Source organism: Protopterus annectens, chromosome 7.part0, assembly GCF_019279795.1.
Source record: "Protopterus annectens isolate FY-2018-M chromosome 7.part0, PAN1.0, whole genome shotgun sequence".
Classification (NCBI taxonomy): Eukaryota; Metazoa; Chordata; order Ceratodontiformes; family Protopteridae; genus Protopterus; species Protopterus annectens.
Genome location: NC_056739.1, coordinates 511,358,565 through 511,374,337, shown reverse-complemented (window position 1 = coordinate 511,374,337; position 15,773 = coordinate 511,358,565).

Here is a 15,773-nt window from a genome sequence, read left to right as displayed (position 1 = left end):
GTAGGGGGGTTTGCCCCCATACCCCCTTACATAAATATACTAACATCACAGTCACACAAATGCAGAGCAATGACAAAGCACTTCATACGAGTCCCTGCTGGTGCACAAAGACAAATACAACATAACAGTGGACATTAGTAAGGTACACATACTGATCAACACTTACTTGCATTACAATTCCTGTGATCCAGAACTACACAAGCAGTCGTTTTCTATGCCATTGCACACTTTCTGTTAAATGCAATTCAGCCATTTGTGTTTTCTATGAAATTAGTTTTCAATCAATCGTGTCAGCGTTTTTTTTTTCTTTTCAATGAAATGTGATTTGATTGAATGACATGTAGTCATATATATCTATCTATATTTCTGTCTCTCTCTCTCTCTCTCTCTCTATATATATATATATATATATATATATATAGTTCCCCATCCACAGACATGACATCCAGAGTTGAAAAGCTGAGAAAGCAAAATATCAAAGACTGTGAATGAGCAATATTTGTGTTGTGTGGGATTACAGCACAACAGGGATAGGGGTGCTTGTTCTTTTCCCACTGTGGTGTGATCTTGGTGTCGGTATATATAATTTGCAAAGGGTGTGAACAATGCAGGGGGTTTGCTTGATAATGTGGATTTTGAGCTTTTCATGTTGAAAAGGTTTTGCATATGTGGACATTTGCCTAACTGATTGGCTGATAGGGATCCATACACACTCACACACAGATATAGGGATCCATACACACTCACACACAGATATATATATATATATATATATATATATATATATATATATATATATATATATGTATGGATTTACTTACTTTTATTGAATAGCACTATTATTGACATGAAATGAAAGGAAGAATCTTGAAAAATCATTTTTCAAATTATAAGCTGTGACATAATAAAAGTGCATTAAATAAAAAGTTTATGTGGCTGCTCACATTGTGGGAGCTGTGTTTATTGTTCTCATGCAGTATTTTTCCTTGTTCAATACGAGTAAGGTTTTTGAAATTAGAGAATTAGTTACATATATTACACTATTGGTGGCTTATTAAGTGGCATCTCAGTGTGTAAGTTTTTATGTATGACAGACTTCTTTCCCTTGGAAATTGTGAATTGTGATTCTTTTGAGTGATATATAATGTAAAAGGGAAGGAAGTCCTCTGTTTAAACACATCTTTTTCAGCATCTCAGAGCATGTTTTTCATTTATTGTTACTGAGCGAGTATCGGATACATATACAAAAGTGTAATTTTGAACCATAAGGAAGGAAGGTGGATAGTGTTTTATGGGCTTTAATTAAGCTAGGGCTGAATGAAGGATTTAGTTGATGTTTAAGAGCTGATATTTATTTTTCACTAGTACATTTAGGATATAACAGAGAGAAAGTTAATTTATTTAACTCACTCAAGCCTAAAAAAGCCTTTTTTGTATACTTCCAGTTCACACCCATACTGCCTTATGGCCTCCAGAACTTTTTTTGGTTCTGGCTTCTTTAACTAAGTGACTTACCAGCCAATAATAGGCAGTATTATAAGGCCAAGGAGGTAGTAACAAAATGATGCTAAGACTATTAGTCTAGGATGTCCAGCTGTGTAGAAATTAATCTTTGTCACCTGTTATTCATATTTATGTTCATATTTCATAAATGAGACACCTACATTTTATTGAGGTGCATGGTGTGAAACATCAATGTGGAGAATATGATAATTCAGTGAAAATGCTGGTTTATAGCATCTGGCAGTGTTCTACCACTGAATGACATTTAGCTTATAGGATTAAGGAGCTGTTAACGAGTAGTTTCCTGTGGCTCAGAGGTGCATAATTTTACTCGCTCAGCCACCATTACCTGACTGTGTGATTTTGAATAAATCACTTAACCAGCTCCCGGGCTGAGTCTGAAAATGGTCTGTCGAGATCAGTGCTCTTCCCCAGAAAATAAATGCAAATAAAAAATAAAAATAGAATATATCACACTATAGTGAAAATGCTGCTAGTTGCTTGTTAGTAATTATGAAAATAAGCAATATTTCTGCTTGTCTTAATACTTTACAAAACAAGTGACTTACAAATTGTTGCATGACATTAGATGAAACCACAGATTTTGTAGAAGACAGGTGTCTGTAATATTTGCATTGTAATTTGCATAACTTGAGATATCTAGTATTATATATATTGCTAATTATATAATTAAGCATATGTTTCCATATTTCTGCAAATATCTCAGTAAACATGCAATAATAGAAGACGTTCATGTTGTCATGTGAAAGCTGGTTAACAAAAATGTTCTAACAATATATATCTATGCTCTATTGCTTTTAAGGTATGAACATTTATTTGTGAAAGTTTAGAAAAAATACAATTTGAGATTTGTGTGCATTATAATAAACATACATCTCAAGTGTCCCTGATTTTCACAGACATCCCTGACTTTGACTTAAATTTTTGGTCTGGCCTTAATCCCTCCTAAAACTGGTGACTTTTGGAGAAAAGGCAGTGAATTACACTTAATAAATAGTAACAATGATTAGAGTTATAAAATTCTTTTATAGGTGAGCCATTTGAAGCCTAGCCAATATGCCTATGTGAGACTGAAATCCTACACCTTGTGTCTGTAAGGGAAATATCTTAACCATTACACCAACTTCCCTCTTTTTATTTCTGAAAATGTGTTTTAATTCACGGTGTCTCATTCTGTCAATGTCTCACATTAATAGTAGTAATATTTTAAAAGTCTCCCTGATTGCCCCCGATTATTACTAAATTTGTCCGTGAATCTGTTGAGATTTGTTCCTGATTCATTGAAAGCTATGATAATATATTATAATTGTTACAGAGGTCTATGAATGGACTATTATCACTGTAAAGAATTCTTCTTACTATAACATTGCTATTCGTACAGTTTTAATAACTTTTATTGCTAACACATTTACATTTGTTTACCTCAAGCTTTTTAAGTTTATTTTTCAGAAAATGCTGTGGAATGCAAGATGTGTGTGGGCTGCTAGAGGTGTTACATTTCATACCATGAAGGTGTTAACAATGTTTGTTTTACATTTTTTTACTTTAGTTTGTTCAAGGTAGAACAAAACTGAAGGAACTTATTTAGTTGAAGTTTAAGTTATCTGTAATTTTTTATTTGATCACTAGATGTCATGATTGTATAAGAAATAAGGGCTATGCTTCTTAAAATAGAACTGCACCTACAGACTGAAAAAAGCCAACATTTTGTTTTATGGTGTTTTGATGTTTCCTACATTTTAAGACCACTTTTGGATTTTTATATCCTTTTTCTTAAATGTAATTCCAGAGACTGCCCACATGGGGTTTAGTATCTTGATTTTTTAGTCTACCTTTAGGTATCCCACAGTGCAGTGTTTCACATTAAAATATTAAAGCTCAACCCTTAAATTGAGTAGTATAGTCTGGATACAGGTTTGCTGCATCCAGAGCTGTTTGTTTTTGCCTTCTGTGTTTCTGGCAGCCATCTTGTGTTTGCCTTCTGTGTTTCTGGCAGCCATCTTGTGTTGGTAGGTGCCTACCTTCCCTGCTAATGAGAGTAGCAGGACTGCCTAAAACTTCTCTGGCACAGGCTGACTGGTAAAGAAAGCAGGGGCTAGCAGGATTGGCTAGATTTCTGTGTTATTAGAATTTTCTATTTTTGTGGTATTTAAACCCCACGTTTGAGCTGGTTTGGGCTTGTTTGGACATAACATACTACAGCTGCACAGTTTTTAACCCACTGTGAGGTATTCCAGCTACAAATTTTCTCTTAGTAGCACTTGTGTGATCACCTAGTAGTACTCCTCTTAGACCTTCCACCCTTTAACCCCTTTAGCTGTCTCTCTAGCCTCTGTCTTTCAGATTCTGACAAATATGGATGGACAGTTTCCTATGGTTTCTCCTGCCAGTCTGGTTCGTATGGGTATGCTTAGACAGTGTAGCAACTGCTTCATGTACATGGAAAACCCTCTACTACTATCACCTAGGAACACAATTTGCGAGAGATACAATTACATTAAGAACCTAGAGTCTATGCTTTCTTCCTCACAAGCCAGTATATCTTGTACTGGGAAGGTTGTCAACACAAACACCACACCTCAAACACCACCCAGACCTACGCAACACATACCCACATATGTGAAGGGCCTCAACTAAAACATACCCAAACAAAAGAGACCTCCAAGGCAAAAACACACATGAATTCCACTGCCCACCACACCACACACCACACATAGTTCACACACCTGTGTCACAGCCACTAAGACCTAAACATAAACATATTAGACATAGGAGACTCCATTGTGAAACACACAGATGTACCCCTCACCAGACTGGATAAGAAGAAAGTCATGGTTAGTTTATTTATTTATTTAAATTTGTTGACCAGGAGTGTCCAACTGGACGTGGGTCCATTTTCAGCGAAGGCCAAGGGAGAAAAGCTCCACAGTAAAATAAACAGACAGTAGTTACATTGGATTACATAGCGATTAACAATTTAATATAGAAATTACTTGCAACATATTTACAGATGAAGAACATAGTACATCAGTAGACAACTAAAATCTTTATCTGTGAAGTACATAACAGGCATTAACAAATGTAACAATGAGAAGTTCCTGCTGTATAATAAGTACTAGGCTTATGAGCATCTGAGCTTGCTATCATCAAGGTAGTTAGTGGAGGTGAAAGAAAGGTAGTAGTTGGATGCGGTGGATGATATTAGAGTGGGAGTTGCAAGGGCATAGCCAGCATGTTTTTAGGTGCGCTTTTAATAAAGTTTTGAAGTTGGTGCATGATGGTATGGAGGTAATTGTGGGTGAGAGTGAGTTTCATAATTTGGCTATGGCGCAAGAGAATAGTGCTTCACCAGCAGAGTTATTGGCTTTAGTGATTTGCAAGTGATTTTTGTTGCTGGATCTTAGTGGTCTGGTGGTGCGATAGGGTTGGAGTAGATTCTGGAGGGATGGGACATTTAGTGGATGGTTTACTAGTTTGTGGGTGAGTGAGAGTTGATACCACTGAAGGAGATGAGGGAGTTCAAGCCAGCCCAGTTCAGCAAGTGAGAGACAGTGGTGACTATGGTAGGATGCCCCTGTGGCGAATTTGGCGATTTTGTTGTAGCAGGTCTCTAGCTTGTTTAGATCACATTGCCTTAGGTTGGTATATACTGGAGAGGCATAAAGTAGGGTGGAGATAAGGTAGGAAATTGCTATTGAAATCTTTGCTGCTTTGGTGAGAAATTGTTTATTTCTGTATAATGCTCCTAGGTTTTTGTAGACTTTTTTTTATGGTCATGGATATGTGAATGTCAAATTTTAGTTTATTGTCTATTTCCACTCCTAGCAATTTGGTGTGTTCAGTTGGGTATATAGTGGTGTTGTCTTTTGCTGTGATGTTAAAGTGAGAGTTGTTTTGAGTATGTTTGGTGGGTTGGAAGATGAGTAGTTTAGTTTTGTTTGGGTTGAGTATTAATTGGGCATCGGATAACCATGTTTCAACAGAGGAAAAGGCTTCCTGTGTGACTTTTTGCAGTTTGGGTAGGGACTGGGCTGAGCAGATGATGGATGAGTCATCTGCGTATTGGATGAGTGCGCCATGTTTGGTGGCAGAGGCTAGATTATTGGTGTAAACAGAGAAAGTAGGGGTCCAAGGATGGATCCTTGGGGAACCCCTATGGAGACAGGTAGTTGGGGAGATATGTCATTCTGCCATACAACGGATTGTTGGCGGTCAGACAGGTAACTGTGAAACCAGTTGGTGACTGATTGTGAGAAGGATAGGTTATTGAGGACAGAGATAAGTTGTTTGTGTGGGGACCATGTCAAATGCTTTAGATAGGTCTAGGAAAGTAGCAGAGGAGAGATAGCCATTGTTTTTATGCTGAAGGATAGTGTTAGTAAAGGAGAGTAAGGCAGTGGTGGTGCTATGGTTTGGTCGGAAACCATGCTGAGTATTGGAAAGGAGGTTGTTAGTAAGGAGGTAGTGTGAGACCTGAGAGTGTATGCATCTCTCTAGTATTTTGGAGAGTGGAGAGAGAATAGCTATGAGGCGGTAATTGGTTAGTTCTGCAGAGGGTCCGCCTTTGTGGAGGGTAATTATATGTGAGACTTTCCACAATGTGGGAACGTAACTTTCTGACAGAGATCAGTTAATCAAGATGGATACTGGGTAGGCCAGAGCATCAGCTGCAATTTGTAGGTATTCACTTGGGAGATTGTCTGCTGCTAATTTGGTGGGTTTAAGTTTAGTTAAGAGTTTTTTTATGTTGGAGGTAGGTACAGGAGAAAAAGAGAAGGCAGTGGGGAGATTACTTGTTGAAGGTGTGGGTTGGAGGGGAGGGTTGTGTTGTTTAGCTAGTGATAGTATGGTTTGGGTGAAGTGTGTGTTGAATGAGGTAGCAATATTTTCTGAGGAGTGAGGGATGTTAGGAGGAGGGTACTGACTTTACCTGGGTGGAGGATGGAGTTTATGGAGGACCAGAATTGTTTGGGGCTGTGTTGTGAGGAGTCTAGGGCAGACTGGTAGTATTGGAATTTGTCCCGTTTTATTAGCTTTTGACTCTATTGTAGTTCTAGGAATTTCTGTCTAGCTGCAGGGTTTTGGTTTTGCCAGTGCTCCCAGGCTTTATCCCTGTTTTTCATTTCTGACTTAGTGGTTTTCTGTAGCCATGGGGAGGGTTGTGCTTTGGTTCTGGAAAATCTTATGGGGGCATGGTAATTAAGGATGTTCAGGAAGGTAGTATTAAAAAATTCAACTGCGTCATCTAGACTGAGGTACTTTAGAGCATGCCAGTTACATTCTTTGAGGGATGAGATGAATGTGAGTGGGTTAAAGTTTAGTTTTACGTGTTGACGATAGATGACAGGTTTAGCTTGGTACAGGTATTTTTTGAGTAGGAATGTTGGGGAGTGATCACTGAGACTATCTGATAAGCAGCCTGTTATATATGACTGGGGATTCTTACTGACTAGTATCCAATCCAGGGTAGTGTGCTTGCTGGAGTTTTTATTTATCCTTGTTGGTGACTGGACTAGTTGGGTGAAGCCATGAAGGTGTACATGATGGGTTGGATTGTTGCCAGAACAGGATTGCCAGTCAATATTGAAATCACCTAAGATGATAGTTTCTTGGGGGAGGTGGTGGGTAGACCAGCTGAGGAGGTTTTCTAGTGGAGGGATGTTTTGGCCAGGTGGGAAGTAGCATCCAATTATATTGATGGTTTTGTTTTGGTTAATTTTGAGGTTGGTATATATTATTTCTTCATTGCCTATTTGTGGAGCTGATGATTTTAAGATCTGGATGTTTAGATGCTGTTTAAATATTATAGCTACACCACCTCCTTTTGTTTAGCGGTCTACTCTTAGTATGCCGTAACCTGTAGGGAGTATTTGCTCACTGGTAATGTGAGGTTTTAGCCAGGTTTCTGTCAGGATGACTATATCTGGGAAGTATAAGTCTATGGTGGCATGGAGTTCATGGACTTTGTTGGATATACTTCTAATATTTAGGCTTAGTAGAAGGAAGTCACTTGGCTTTCTATTGGCTGTAATATGGGAGAAGTTGTGGTTTCTAGTCTGATTATGAGGATTGGGGTTGGAGCTGGTAGGGACAGGGTTGGGGTGGATGTCTCCACTTAGGGCTAGTTTTGATATGCATGAGATTATTATTTTTCTCAGTTTTTGAATGTGTTTGTTTATAAGGGAAACTTTATGATTGTGCTCTTTGGGTAAAAGGTATGGTGGGAGGGTTACTATGTTAAGTTGTAGGGATGCTTTACATCTGAGTAATGTAGTTGGTAGAATATGTGGGGGGTGCATAGGGATGGTTCTTGAGCTGGTGGGAGGGGAGCTGAGTGAGGGTGAGACATGAGTGGTGGTGTGAGTAGTAGTACAGTGGTAGTGGTTGAGTGGGGGAATGATGGAGCTTTGGTAGGATGTAAGATATGCAAGGAGAGTGCATGCAGTGAGCAAAGGAAAGGTATGCTTGTACATGTCAGTTGAGGAGGTGTGATAGTAGAGGGAATATGGAGGAGGTAGTGTTGGGTTAGTGCTGTGGTTGGCTATTGGAAAGATGGGAGGGGTTTGAGTGCAATAAAGGTGGGACCAGTGGGGGCAGGAGGGAATAGGGGGCAGGGTGGGGAGTGAAGCGGGTAGAGACCCTGTTAGGTTCTTGTATGAGGGGCTGGAAACAATCACAAAGCAAGACAAGTATGTGTTAAGAAACAATCACAATTGACCAAGGAGGGAATAGGGGGCAGGGTGGGGAGTGAAGCGGGTAGAGACCCTGTTTGTTTCCAGCCCCTCATACAAAAACCTATCACAACTGACCAAGGACTGCTCTGAAACTGTAAGTCTTTTCTTAATTTCTCAGGTGGAAAAACAGGATAACCTTGTATCAGTAGGCTACTGTGGTCATAGTTTAAATTAACAAACACACAGTATTGATCAGTTATGGATACTATTTGCTAACAGAAGGGAATAAGAGAAAGTGGAAGATGTGTGTGGTGGTGATGGGGGTGGGGGGGGGGCTGCTTACAGCCAAAGCACAGTGCTCTCCAGGGGAAAATGAAGATTGGCTCAAACAGGTAGACACATACTCAAAGTTAACTGTAGCTGTTTGCAGACAGTTCAGACCCGGACTGCACTTTTCTTATAAGAATGTTAAAGGTGGTACCGCAGTTGAATACTTAAGAGTGGTGTTAGGTCTAGAAAAGAAGAGTACAGCGAGGCGTAAGCACTTTTGAGATGGTAAATATATATTATAAAGATTATAAAAAACACACTGAGCAAATAGCTACCACATGCAGGACAATGTCCTGAACCACTACTTAATATATGCAGATACTTTGCCAATTGGAAGAACATTAGAAAACAAAAACCCAGACAGTTATGCAGCCACAGATAAAAATATAGCAAGCAGCAATCTGTCGTGGTTCTCTAATGTGATTCTATCCACCAGTAACAGCACAAACTTATAGAAATAATTTAGACACTAGTATGAGCTGTCTACACACAACACAATTACATGAATAACATTAGTGAACAAGGTGCAGCTATGCAAATAGACCATACATACTGTTATACTAGTAACAACTTGGTGCATGCCATAGTAACATCAAAAATAAAGCATAAAACATATTAGATGTCTAACACAATTCAACATAAACATATACAGTTGTAAAATGTCTAATACAATTCAACATAAATAGGCATTTACAGTTGTAAAACACTTACTGGAGAGACACTGAGCCTTCATGGGGCCTGTAGCAGAGTGGATTGTAGTTTTACAAATGGTGCCTGTCACAGGTAATATTTATTAACTCTGGGATTGTCTTAAGGTAATAAACAGGGAAGGGGAGGGGAGAACAAGGGTGTGAGCAGGCAGTTCTTTGTACTGCTGCTAATGAGCCAAAGCAAGACAAGTATGTTTGTTAGTTGTTAGTCTGTTAGTTGTTAGTTGTTAGTTTGTTAGTTGTTTGTCAGGTGCCATAATCTGCCATATCACCCATGCATGGAAGTCTCTCAACAACAGGTACTGTTATGATTCTGTCATAGTCCATGTTGGCATGAATGACTTGAGACGTACCTCCCCTGGACTATATGAAGAGAGACATGATTGGGCTAACTGAATATGTGTCCCAGGCAGGTATGCTCCTAGCCTTAAGCAGCATTATACCATCACCCAGAATGATGCCTCAATACAAACAGAAAATGATTGACTTTAACAATTGGCTTAGTTTCTGGTGTCATTCCAAGGGGATCCAGTACCTGACAGCCTGGGAAGACATGATCAACAGACCATGATGCTTTGCCAGAGATTGCCTGTTTCTGTCTCCCTTGAGCTTCAGGCTTATGGCAAAGGCTGTTGCCTCCCCCATAGTTCTTTTTTAGGCAATGCCATGAGGTCAAAACTGCCAACATGAAAATTTAATCAAAATGCAAATTAAAGGTCATGCTGCTAAATGCTGGGAGTCTAAATATGAAACTGCACTCATTGCAAGCATTCGTAACTCTGGAAGATGTTGACATTTGTGCAGTCACAGAAACCTGGTTCAAAGCTGCAGAGAGCACACCATCCATCCTATCATACATTCAGACCCCAAACTGTGGGCAACAAATCAAAATGAGGTGGCATTGCAATATATATTAATGACAGTTTACAATTAAATATACAAAGTCACTGCTGTTGACTGGCATGTGATCAAAAGGTAGTTTTCCAATGGGCAGAATGCTGACTCAAAATACATCGACTTCACTACAGTGAATGGGTAGTGTAGTTTGAGTATCTGAGTTCGACATTGTGCACCGATATTACGTTTCAGTGAGGAACAGGGAATTAGCCCATTTTCTCACTGTAGAGTGATTTTGGAGTTGGCTTGCTTTACTGCAAAATAGTAAAATACACATATTGTTGACTATAGAATGTCACAGTACATGAAGATGCATAGCATGGGTGATTGACGTCACCTCCTGCTATGTTGAATACATTGAACTACAGGTGTTTATGTATTCAGTTTCAACCTAGCTAGAAAATCCTATTCTGGATTCTGGATTTTGGGTCAGCTATGTGACCGGTCAACCCATGCAGTTTCCAGGTTTCAACAGTAAACCATTAAAGATAGACACACCTCCAGGCTGGTCAAACAATATGATGCACAGGAGACAATCCAGGTGCAGTTAGCCATTGACAAGATCCATATTCAAATCTTAGGTAGCTACAGGCCCCCAACTTTGACTTAAGATGCCCACTCCACCTATCTGGACCTCTTCAAATCTATCAAGATTCAACCCTTTACCCCGATCCTGGGTGACATTAACTATCCAGCCATAGATTGGAAGAACTACTCATGCCAAACACAAATGCACAGAGATTCCTTGATTTTGTAAATGCAAATGCCTTGGACCAGCTGGACGACACCTCCTCAAGAGGTGATAATATCTTGGACTTGGTATTAAACAACATGAGTAAACACTGCAGTAGCTCTAAAGTGTCATCCTCCTGGTAAGATCCGACCACAAAGCAGTCACTTTTGAAGTCCCCATCTCCCCCAATACCCCCATCAGCTAGGATCAAACAAAAACCTTCTTCAAACCTGATTACAATCTCTTGAGGGAAGCTATAAACAGTTTCACAGCCCTTTCCTCCTCTATAGGAACTGGCATATTATGTACAAACCTATATCAAAATACCTTATGAACATGTATATAGCTGCATGGAATCAGGAATCCCCAACAGGACAAAATCCTCCTCCTCAAGGAAAAGTAAACCTATCTGGTGGACACCTGCAATAAATAAACTCTATAATAAAAGGGAAAAAATTGCTGTGCAGGACAAAGAAGGAGCAGGTGCCTAATTGGAAGCAATCTCTCCTTAGCCTAAACAAGCAAATAAGAGCACTAGTAAAATCCTCCAAAGCAAACTTTGAATCCAAACTGGCCACATCTACTAAAGACAGTAATAAGGCCTTCTTCACATATGTCCGTAATCTCAAAGGAAGCACTGAGATCTGCTCAGAACTGGTGGTCAAGGACACCACATACACAAACATCATAGATTTAGCCAACCTGCTAGCAGACAGGTTCAGTGAAAACTTCACTCCTCTGCCCCCCATCGATAAATCAAGACCAGCCCCCCTCCCCTTATCTCTAGGGAGCAAGTCATCACTGCCCTCTCAAAGGCAGAAATACAGCCTCCATGGGACCCGATAACATCCCAGGCTGCATCCTACATGAACTCACGCAGGAACTTGCAGCACCATTAGGCACCCTATTCAACATTCAAACATCTACCATACACTGATAAAATAAAAGCCCTGTCCCTCTACTCAGTCTCATACAGAGTCTTCAGAAGTGATCTCTGTCTGACATGCAAAGCAATCTCAGACCCTGCCTTAATGGGAGAGCTACATATCCGCAAGTCAAGGTCCACTCAAGTAATCCACATGTGTGACCTCAACCTGGTCTGTGACATCAATAGGACTTGTTGGCAGAACAGATTTGTGTCCCAGAGACTCCCCCTTCTGTGGAATAGACTCCCTCTCCATGTCAAGCAGAGTACCTCATTAACCCATTTTAAGCGCAAACTGGATAACTGGATGGGGAACAGACCCCCTGGGATTCCACCTGTGTCCTTGCTGGACAGGGGCATCAGGTGCTGACTTGTCAGAACATGGGCTAAGTTCTTGGCTAGGCTTGTAAGGGACTCAGGGCCAATAGCCTAGTAGCTTCTTATGATCCTATGACCCTAAATCATAGCCCCTAAGCTCCTGTCAATGTGCTGACTTTACATGTGTTTCTGTGTATAGCCTGCTTTCTTTTAGTCAGTCAGGTTTAATTACCATTTCTTGCTTTTCAATGACTATTTAAAAGACAAACAGGGATAATCACACAGAAGAGTATTCTTGGTGCTTGTTACTTCCTTTCCTTTTCTTTCTAAAGCGTACAATTTTCATTCTTTTGTTATGCCTGAGTTGTAGTACTTAATCTCATCGCCCCTCCCCCTAAACACCTCCCTTTCATATCTATCATAGTTGCAAAGTTAATTTGAGCTGTTTGCTGCTGTGATTGATAGCTCACAGCAGGAGACAAAGTTCATGAACTGTTGCTTGTACTATCCACCTACTTACAGTGGGACACTTATTTTTGCTCCTCTATAGTCTATTTCTGTCCTCAAATTTTAATCCTTACTACCTACTAATTGGTAACACATTGTTTGGCAGGCCTTCCAACTCCATTTTTTAGAGATTCCTGAGAAAGGAAAATTTTTAAATCATTGTGTCACATAGGCCATAAAAAAATGAAACATTTTGTTTTTATATAGCACTGTGATTTATTTATGTATTTATTTGACATTTGTTGACTGGGATAGTCTAACTGAGACAAAGCCCTTTTTCAGTGAAGGCCTGGGGAGAAAAGCTCCACAGTACAAATATATATGAGAAATGCATGTTACAATAAATGTATAATACCATAAGATTAACAATATATGACCTAACAATAAAGAAGTCAAGAGAGGCTTCTATACATTATAGTTAAACAGATAAACACAATCATGGTGCAGACATGTAGAATAGTAGAAAGTAAGCCTCAGTATATTGGCCAGTTACTAATTGCCGTCAGCAGGAGGTGTAGTTACTAGTAGTAGGTTAAGATATAGTGCAGCAGAAGTCAAGAACTGAGAGGAGAAGTAAGACGAAAGTCAGGTGAATGTTAGGTTGAAGGAGCAGGTTAGTTGGAGAAAGAAAACAAAAAGTAAAGGCAGGAAATAGGAGTTAGGAAGGAGAGAGTAAAAAAGAAAAAAGAACAGGAGAAATAGAGTGAGGATTAAATTCAGGTGAGGTGGTTACAGTGACATATCCAGGTGTGGTTTAGATATTCTTTAGAGATCTTTTGAATTTGTAGACCTGAGGTATGCTTCTCAGGGTCATGGGAAGCTTGTTCAATTGAATGATGGGTGAGTAGCTATATAAGTTCTGACTGACAGATTTTTTTTATGAATCTGTAACCGATATTGATCAGAGCTCATTAGTGGGTGGGGATGGATATAAGGCGAGACTAGTGAGGAAATGCTAGGGCATGAAGAAGGTTTATTGAGGATGGAGTGGATGATGAGCATTTGAGTAACTTTGAGTTGGTTAGGAAACTCTAGCCAATTTAGAGACCTGAGGGCATGGCTGTGTTGTGATTTGGATGGCAAATTAGCAGTGGATCTAGTTACTTTGTTATAGGTAGTTTCAAGGTAAGTGAGAAGAGAAGACTGTAGGTTTGTAAAGATTTGCGAGCTGTAGAACAGGTTAGGATGAAGGTAAGCACTTGCTAGTGAGATTCTGTAGTCAGAAGTAAGGAACCTTTTGTTTCTATATAGGAGGCCAACTTTTGGTCAGTTTTCTTAATACAGTGATGTATGTGAAAGTCAAATTTCAGTTGGTCATCTATGGTTACACCTAGGAGCTTAGTTTGATTTTCAGAGGTGATGTTAGTGTTGTTCAGTGAAAAGATGTTAAATGAGGATTTGAGGTGGTAGAGGGGTTTTGGGAGGAAGAGTAGGAGTTTTGTATTTTGGGATTGAGTATTAGTTGGTTATTGGTAAGCCTTGTTTCTGTGTGATTGAATGATGTTTGTGTGAGGGTGAGTAGTTCAGTTGGATTGTCAGCTATGGATATAATAGTAGAGTCATCAGTATACTGTATGAGGGGAGATTGGGGACAGGATCTGAATAATTAATTTGTGAAGATGTTAAAAAGGATGGGACCAAGAAGAGGGATGGCTGTTTTGATGGTGAGAAATGGAGAAACAGCAGGGAGCCATTTGACAGACTGCTGCCGATCTGAAAGGTAGCTGTTAAACTAGAATAAAGTAGCAGTGGAAAGGCTGAGTTGGGATAGTTTTGAAAGGAAGATAGAGCAGGAGACAGTATCAAAATCTTTTGACAGATCTAAGAAGAGACAGGACACAAGTTTATTATTATCTCTGGCTAGTGAAATGGTGCTGGTAAAGGAAATGAGAACACTAGAAGTCCTGTGTAGGCAGAAGGCATGCTGGGTAGGGGTAATCAGGTTCCTTTGAGTGAGTTGGGCCAAGAGTTGTTTATGGACACAGTGTTGGAGCATTTTTAAGAAGAACGTATGGCATTTGGTTGAAAGTTAGAAAGTTCTGTGGAATGCACTTAAAGTAAGATTTTTTGCATCAACGTGCATTTTCTAAACAATAGCAATGCAAGTGAAAACTGTCACGTTATAGACTTAACAGTAATCACCACTGATTACCCAAGAAGTTATGAAGGACAGGTCAAAAGTAAAATAAAAATGATGAGCATTCTGCAAAATCAGAAACATTTGAGATGTATGGTCTTTGGCCACTTACCTCATTGTACTGTTGTCTGTATTTGCTTTCAGTAATTTGTGTCTTGCAAGTGGAGGATTTATTCGTGTTGTCTGTAGTAATTTTCTTAAACCAGTAAATCATTATTAATGCATCTTCTCCAATTTACTTTTTACACATTGTAGCTCAGTATGCAGCCCCTTTCACGGATTTGTTTCTGATTCCAGTTACTTCAGTTTTTCATTCCTCTTTATAAATCCATCCACATATTATTTATTGTATTTATGTAAATGTGTATTTCCTTCCCTTTTTAATTCCAAGATACAACCATTTGTGTTTCTTAAAGCTCCCATGTCACTTACTACAGTGAAAGTAAATTTTGTTTATTATAAAGACATCCAGGTTTATATTCCTACATCTGAAAAATACTACAAAAAAATGTCATAAAATGTTAAAAAAATAATAATATGTGTTATATGGGGAGGCTGTAATGAGGAACCAGGGGTGGAGGCACCGTGGGATGTGTATGGGAGAGGAGCAGTGGGAAGCATGGTATTAGGTGTCATGGAACCCTGGGAAGCATGGTGTCAGGGGTCATGGAACCCTTTGGCCAAGGCATCATTTCACATTCCTCTGTCTGGAGTTTTGTCAAGTGAGATTTTTTGTTGCTGTGTAGGTTATGCTACATTTCTTTCTTTCTTTCTGTTTTTTTTATAAGAAAATGTTATTAAAGGTTCTTCATACTTCTCTGGCACTGTTTCTAGGTATGATCTGGGTTGCATACATGCAAGAGTGATACTATTGGGGATTTCAGTGGGATGACTGGTAGCATGTTGGTCCATAGGACAGAGACATTATTTAGGCATTATTTATTCCTTACACTTTGAGTATACAGGGCATAGTGAGCCAAAATCATGTGTAATTAAGCAGAACAGCTAAGTCTACAAG